Here is an 8,450-nt window from a genome sequence, read left to right as displayed (position 1 = left end):
TACATAGAGCCATGTTAGCGCTTCATTTTGTTAAACAGAATGAAATTCCCAGTTGACCCAGTAATTGTTTGTGTATTTTAAAATGCACTTACTTGTCTTCTTGAAACAAGTAAAACTGTACTTTGATTCTAAAGGTGCTGAACAAATTGTTAATGCTTTGTTGAATGACAATGCTATATCTAATTTTGTGCTAATCTGGATGCAGGAACTGTAATTGGCTGAGACAGTTCACTTTAGTTATCAATTCTCACTTTTATTTACCCAGCCCAGAAAGAATTAGAAAAGCATTATCATTGGTAAAAATGAACATCATCACCATCATCATCAATCAAACTCTGCTTTTTGTAATTGGAGGCTGTTACTTATTTGTATGTTTCTGATTATAGGTGGTCATACTGCTATTAACATTTCATATCTTTTTTTTTTTTTTAAGAAGATGTTGGGGGTAGGAGTTTATTAATTAATTTATTTATTTTGGCTGTGCTGGGTCTTCGTTTCTGTGTGAGGGCTTTCTCTAGTTGTGGCAAGCGGGGGCCACTCTTCATCGCGGTGCACGGGCCTCTCACTATCGCGGCCTCTCGTGGAGCACAGGCTCCAGGTGCGCAGGCTCAGTAGCTGTGGCTCACGGGCCTAGCCGCTCTGCGGCATGTGGGATCCTCCCAGACCAGGGCTCGAACCTGTGTCCCCTGCATTGGCAGGCAGATTCTCAACCACTGCGCCACCAGGGAAGCCCCAACATTTCATATCTTAAAGGAGAGAAGGAAGAGTAAAATCAACTTCCCTCTTCAAAATTAATGTTTATTTTAGTCATAAACCAAGCATGGTAATACTATGTCTCATACTTTTGCAAGAACATTAATTAATCAGCGGAGTGATTTTTTGGTAACCACCCCTACTCAGGGTAGATGGATCTCTGTCCATCATCTGCTTTCCAAATGTGAATCACGATCTCCAATCTATTTGTTGCCATGATTTTGCCAAATTTTGTGCTTTTATATTATAAAATGTATACTGTCAGATAGTTTTTACCTCATATTTGCCATTTCTTTTATGACACTGTATTAACATCTTCACAAAGGACTTGAATATGGACTTGAAGCTTTGTTCACACTATTAGTTTTGATCAGTAATCTGAGGTAGTACTAGTCTTTCCTAACTTCTGCTGGATGAAATGCACATCTCCTATCCTCCCCAACAAACATGACCATGTCTAGATCTGAACTCTTATTCTCACATGACTTTAACCCATAACCTAGCTACTTCCCTGTATGAGTTGAATCCTTAAAGTCCTGCGGACTAAAATTGTCCAGTAAATAAGCCTAGTTTTCCTCTAAAATGGCCATAACCTAACTCTGTGTGTGAAAATATTTCGTAGGAATGTGTGCTGCTGCGTCTCTGTACCTATCCTGTGGGATGTGGAAGCATCACTCAAGAGTGAGGTGTAATATATGTATGCAGTCCAGTATGAATTTTTCTGAAATAGGGAAGCAGAAATTCTCTTTGGAACAATTTCTTTTACTGGTTCACTGTAGAAAAGAAACTTGTCACCATGCCAAAGACACAACTGCTGCTGGGTTTAGTTTTGAATTTTATAAAGTGAATAAGTGAAAAATATATACACATTCATTTCAGACTCAAGTTATGAATAATTAACTGAATATATAATTGTATCCGGTTTTACCCTCAAGCTCAACCAGCAAAGACATCTTCAGCCCATGTAAAAAGGATACTTCATTTTTTTTCAAAATTATGAGTGAGCTGCCAAACATCATTGAATTTATATGCTCATAAGCAAGAATAACAATCTGTCTATAAAATTATATAGTGGAGAGTACAGCAGCCTTCAAGAATTTTGTTTAATATACATTATGTCTTCTGAAATTTGAATTTACACAAGCATTTTCTTAGCATTGTCTCAGATGTCTTCTTCTTCATCACCCCTCATCTGACCTCTGGTCCAAGGTTGGGGTTGGGGTGGAACAGGGACAGCACCTCTTAAGTCCATCTTGACTGAGTGCTTTTGTTTTGATGTATGAAGTATGACAAAGTAACACACATACTAAAGTATATATTCCAATGAGTGTTATCCCTCTCAGAGTTGTTCTCTTAGGACTTATCCTAACGAGGCTGCCATTGTGTAGGACATGTTTCAATTTCTTCTTTTGGAGGGTAATTATAAAGTGATAATTGATTGCTTTTCTATGTCGTTCATTATATTGGCTTGAATAAATCCTTAGTATTAAAAAATCCCTTTTTACTTTTTAAAAAAAATTTTTATTGAAATATAGTTGATTCACAATGTTGTGTTAGTTTCAGGTGTGCAGCAAAGTGATTCAGTTTTTATACATATATCTTTTTTTACATTATAGGTTATTACAAGATGTTGTGTATAATTTCCTGTGCTATACAGTAGGTCCTTGTTGGTTATCTATTTTACATATAGTAGTGTGTATATTTTAATCCCAAACTCCTAATTTATCCTTCCCTCCCTCCCCTTTGGTAACCATAAGTTCGTTTTCTATGTCTGTGAGTTTGTTTCTGTTTTATAAATAAGTTCATTTGCATCATTTTTTTAGACTCCACATATAAGTGATATCATATGATATTTGTCTTTGTCTGGCTTACTTCACTTAGTATGATAATCCATGTTGCTGCAAATGGCACTATTTCATTCTTTTTAATGGCTGGGTAATATTCCATTGTATATATGTACCACATATTCTTTATCTATTCCTCTGTCGATGGACATTTAGGTTGCTTCCACGTCTTGGCTATTGTAAACAGTGCTGCTATGAACATGGGGGTGCATGTATCTTTTTGAATTATGTTCTTCTTCAGATATACACCCAGATGTAGGATTGCAGGATCATATGGTATTCCTATTTTTAGGAAAAAATCCCTTTTTAAAAAATTTACTTATTTATTTATGGCCACACCCTGCGGCATGCAGAACTTCCCTGACCAGGGATCAAACCCGTGCTCCCTGCATTGGAAGGGTGGAGTCTTAACTTCTGGACCACCAGGGAAGTCCAAAAAGTCCCTTTTTAATCTGGCCTTTAATTACTTATTATTGTTACTAGCCATTCATACCTGCTTATCTCACTGCTTGTGCTCTAGTCATGATGAACAGTGGGCACTTCCTAGAAGACTCCATGCATTTGCATATGCCATTCCCTCTGCTTGGAAGATCCTCCTTTTATTCTTTTTTTTTTTTTTTTTTTTTTTTTTTTTTTTTTCGGTACGCGGGCCTCTCACCGTTGTGGCCTCTCCCATTGTGGAGCACAGGCTCCAGACGCGCAGGCTCAGCGGCCACGGCTCACAGGCCCAGCCGCTCCGCGGCATGTGGGATCCTCCCAGACCGGGGCACGAACCCGTGTCCCCTGCATCGGCAGGCGGACTCTCCACCACTGCGCCACCAGGGAAGCCCCCTCCTTTTATTCTTAAGCTCGATATGATTTCTTTCAGAAAGTCTTCCTTTCCTGACCCTACCTTCCACTCCCCCCACAATCTGTTTAGCTCCCTTCTATTTAGCTGCACCTTGGAAGTACCAACATCACCTCAATCCACCAAATTGTTTACCGTCTTCATTTGCCCCTCTCCCTGACTAGTCTATGAGTTTCTTGAAGACAAACATTGTGTCTTTTTCACCTGTACCCTCAGGGCCCAACCCTCAGGACTCAAAATATTGTCCAATAAAGGTTTGTCCAATGATGGTTTGTGAATGGATACAAAGGTTTGTCAAAATGTTTGTGAATGGATACTTGAACGAAGTGGGTAACCTTAGATCAGGGGTCCCCAACCCCTGGGCTGCAGACCGATACTGGTCCATGGCCTGTTAGGAACCGGGCCACGCAGCAGGAGGTGAATGGCAGACGAGCGAGCGAAGCTTCATCTGCCGCTCTCCATCGCTTGCATTACTGCCTGAACTATCCCTGCCCCACCCCGGTCTGTGGAAAAATTGTCTTTGATGAAACCAGTCCCTGGTGCCAAAAAGGTTGGGGACCATTGCCTTAGATGATAACTTTGAAGGTAAACATTCACTTGATTGAGTCCTAGTCAAGTTAAAAAAATTACTGGATTATTTAATAAATGATGTTAGGTGGAATATTTTGTCAGTACAGTAAAAATCAGATTCCTACCTCATATCATAAGCATATGTACAAAATTCCAATTGGATTTAATGTTCGTATTTTTTAAAAAGATGAGCTCTAAACAACTATGACTACTTGTATAATTTTAGGGTGAGGAGGGCCTATTTAAACATAGCACCCAAACCAAAAACCACAAAGGAAAAGATTGATGGTGGCTCTGAGCTAAAGTATCACTTTCCAAATGTATCACTTTCTGCTTAGGGTCTGGAAGACACACTTTTTTCCTTTGTGGACTTAAAAAAACTCACAATGTAAAAGTTGCTAGTAGAGTTTATTCAGTGTCTTCCTGAAGACTATAGCCTGGGAGACAGCCTTTCAGATAGCTCTGAGAAACTGCTCCAAAGAGGTAAAGGGGGAGGTCAGTATACATGTGACTTTGGCAAAGGGGGTATGTGCAACCAAGCACGCATCTTGGGAGAAGTTTGCTGCTAATCACGAGGAACACACATCTTAAAGGTTTTAGTGCTTTTCTAAGTATAGGCAGATGGAACAATCCAGGTTCATAAAAAATTTCTCCTGAAAATGTCTAATTATCTAAAGGCCTGTTCTGCTAGTTTTGTAGCACAGAGTGCCTCATTCCTGATCTCTGCCCTGAACTCCTTTCAGAGTCTGTTAAAAGTCAGCAACTGCAATGGCTAATGACTCAATCCTGTAGGACCACATGGCTAGCAACATTCTTTAGTTGGCACCTCTGAATTATTTTCCAATTTTTAAGAGTCTAAATATCTGCCTATTCAAGGAGCCACATAGGGAAAACAAGTGATTGTAACAATACACTAAAGGTTGTCCAACATTTTGGAAACACAGGGAAAATAGTGTCTATTATTCATTTTTCAGATTAATAATTGAACCCATTGCTTCAAGGTATTTCACCTAAAAGTTGAAGGAAAATATATTGAGCGTATTATTTGAAAATATAACTAGTATATTGTTTGAAAATAAGTTAGCCCTATGTTTCTGACCTTTTGTTTTTTTTTTTTTTTTTTTTTTTGCGGTACGCGGGCCTCTCACTGTCGTGGCCTCTTCTGTTGTGGAGCACAGGCTCCAGACGCGCAGGCTCAGCGGCCACGGCTCATGGGCCCAGCCGCTCCGTGGCATGCGGGATAGCCCCGGACTGGGGCACGAACCCGTGTCCCCTGCATCGGCAGGCGGACTCTCAACCACTGCGCCACCAGGGAAGCCCTCTGACCTTTTGGATACTCCATGCAGTGTTGTCTTTAACAGTGCATAGGGCCTCCCTGGTGGCGCAGTGGTTGAGAGTCCGCCTGCCGATGCAGGGGATACGGGTTCGTGCCCCGGTCCGGGAGGATCCCATGTGCCGCGGAGCGGCTGGGCCCGTGGGCCGTGGCCGCTGAGCCTGCGCGTCCGGAGCCTGTGCTCCGCGGCGGGAGAGGCCACGGCAGTGAGAGGCCCGCATACCGCAAAAAAAAAAAAAAAAAAAAAAAAAAAACAGTGCATAGAGTATCCAAAATTGAGCAACCTAAATGTTCAGTAAGGAATTGTTAGTACATAAGTTATCCATAATAAAAATTATGGTGTTGAAATATACGTATTGACCTGAAAAGGAATTCAGGACATATTTTTTAAATATTTATTTTCTGGCTGCATTGGGTCTTTGTTGCGGCATGCAGGGTCTTTTGTTGCGGTGCAGGGCTTCTCTCTAGGTGTGGAGCACAGGCTCAGTAGTTGCAGCGTGCGGGCTTAGTTGCCTTGCGGCATGTGGGATCTTAGTTCCCTGAACACGGATCAAACTGGTGTCCCCTGCATTGCAAGCCGGACTCTTTTTTTTTTTTTTTTTGGCTGTGTTGGGTCTTCATTGCTGCACGCGGGCTTTCTCTAGTTGTGGCGAGCGGGGGCTGCTCTTCGTTGTGGCGCACAGGCTTCTCATTGTGGTGGCTTCTCTTTGTTGTAGAGCATGGGCTCTAGGCACGCGAGTTTCAGTAGTTGTGGCACACGGGCTTAGTTGCTCCGTGGCATGTGGTATCTTCCCAGACCATGGCTTGAACCTGTGTCCCCTGCATTGACAGGAGGATTCTTAACCACTGGACCACCAGGGAAGTCCTCAAGATATATTTTTAAATGAAAAGAAAATATGAGATTATAAACTGTTAGGTAAATTATTTTATTTTTATAAAATATATGCTATTTTTATAGTTATATGTATACAAAAATCTGAAAGGATATACATAAATGTGATAATAGTGACTACACTTCTTGCCTTATCTGAGTTTCTAATGTTTCAGCAATAAGAATAGATAATTCATGAGATAGGAATAAAACGTCAAATAGTAGAATGGCTTACTCAAAACCAAAGCAAATACTGACCAAACTTATTTAAACAATAAAGTTAGTGAAATGAAAAAGAAACTAAAGATTGCAAAACCACATAACTGTATACGATTTCAAATGATTTTCTGCCACCCTGTGGAGAATACTACTCATTGCAGGACATGGAACTATGAAAAATCTAACTGAAGATGAAATTGTTGTCTAGGGGCATGGTCCAAGAAGTTGTTTAAAGCTCTGTTTATTAGGGCTTCCCTGGTGGCGCAGTGATTAAGAATCTGCTTGCCAGTGCAGGGGACACAGGTTCAAGCCCTGGTCCAGGAAGATCCTACGTGCCATGGAGCACCTAAGCCCATGCACCACAACTACTAAGCCTGCGCTCTAGAGCCCACAAGCCACAACTACTGAGCCCACATGCTACAGCTACTGAAGCCTGCACGCCTAGAGCCCTGCTCCGAAACAAGAGAAGCCACCGCAATGAGAAGCCCGCACACCTCAGCGAAGAGTAGCCCCCGCTCGCCGCAACTAGAGAAAGCCCGTGCACAACAAAGACCCAATGCATCCAAAAATAAATAAATAAAATAAATAAGTTTATTTTAAAAAAACCCTCTGTTTATTAGTTGATCAGTTTTGTTTGTTCACTCTGCCAGCTACTTAGCAAGATTGATAGGAGGAAAATAATAATACCTAACACATATATAATTCCAATGCCATGCACTGTTCCAATATACATAGGACTTTATCTCACAAAGATCCTATGAAGTAGGTATTACTTTTTCCCCATTTTATAGATGAGACACAGAGAGTTTAACCCCCAGCTAGCAGTAAATGTTGCCAAAGCAATGTAAACCCGGGAGCTGCATTTTGGGTCAATGACTTAAAATTTTGAGCTTTTCAGTTCCCTCAAACCCCACCATTCCATAATGCCTTACCCAAAGAGTTGACTGCTGGGCCTTTGCAGGGATTTAGTGTTTGGGATTTAAGAGGGATCATTACATTCTCCAAACTAATCTTAGTTCCTTGAAGCTGTAGAGCAGTGTTGCTACTCAAAATATGGCCCGTTGACCTGAGCCCTTCAGAGAACTGTTTGTTACTGGTCCACGGCGAGACAGGTAGTACAGAAATTGAGAATAAGTGTTTAGGAAACTTGACGGCGATTTTGCAGGTAATTTTATGGCTGTTGACTCTAATGATGAACTGTTTCTAATATTTTTATCTTACCAAAGCATGGTCCACAACTAATTGGAAATTTTTAAAAATAATAAGTTGATCGTTCTCTACATATACTTTTGTAAGCAGTTAGGGTAGTGGGTCCCTGGAAAAAAAGAACTAGATCCAGCTTTTTTGACGTAAGAGAAGCCATTTTAGGCCTAAGCCATTTTGTGATCCAAGCCTGGCCACAATGCTTGCCACTGAACAGGTGTCAGTAATAAGGATCTTAAAGAAACAAAAGAGCAAATGACTGTTATCTGGCAAGAGAAGAAACAATAGCAAAGATAATACATCAGTTGTGAAGACTCCCAGCTCCGTTTCAATGGTGAAGATTAGCCTGAAGCACTCAACCACCAGATCAACTGGAACCTAAGGGATGATGATGTTGGCCTTTTCTCAGTCTCAAGTGACTTCAATCAACTAAAGCTTGGACTCCATCAACCTTTACCCCAGTTCTATGCCGGAGTCTCCTCTGCTCAAGCCCCTTCATGAATGTGCATGAACCCTTAGCTTAAAACTTCCCCAAGTTCTCTGCTTGGCAGACACTGCTTTGGGAAAGATTCCCCAGCTTCCTCCTTACTTGGTGCCAGTAATAAATCTTTCCTTCTCCTGATCTTTACCTTGGTTGTCTTTTGACTCAACTCCCTCTAAGAGGTGAACCCAATTTTCTGGTAACAATTTGAGAAGCACTGTTATAAAGCTGTTTTTCCGGGACAATTTTACCAAACTCTAAGGATTTCTTCTGAGGTTAACTTCCCCAGTGAGACATCAGATATTTTCCCTCCTCTTTTTGCATCCATT

The sequence above is a fragment of the Hyperoodon ampullatus genome (assembly GCF_949752795.1).
Source record: "Hyperoodon ampullatus genome assembly, chromosome: 3".
Taxonomy (NCBI): domain Eukaryota; kingdom Metazoa; phylum Chordata; class Mammalia; order Artiodactyla; family Ziphiidae; genus Hyperoodon; species Hyperoodon ampullatus.
The sequence above is the reverse complement of the archived record's forward strand: the minus strand, read 5'-3'. Positions refer to the sequence as shown.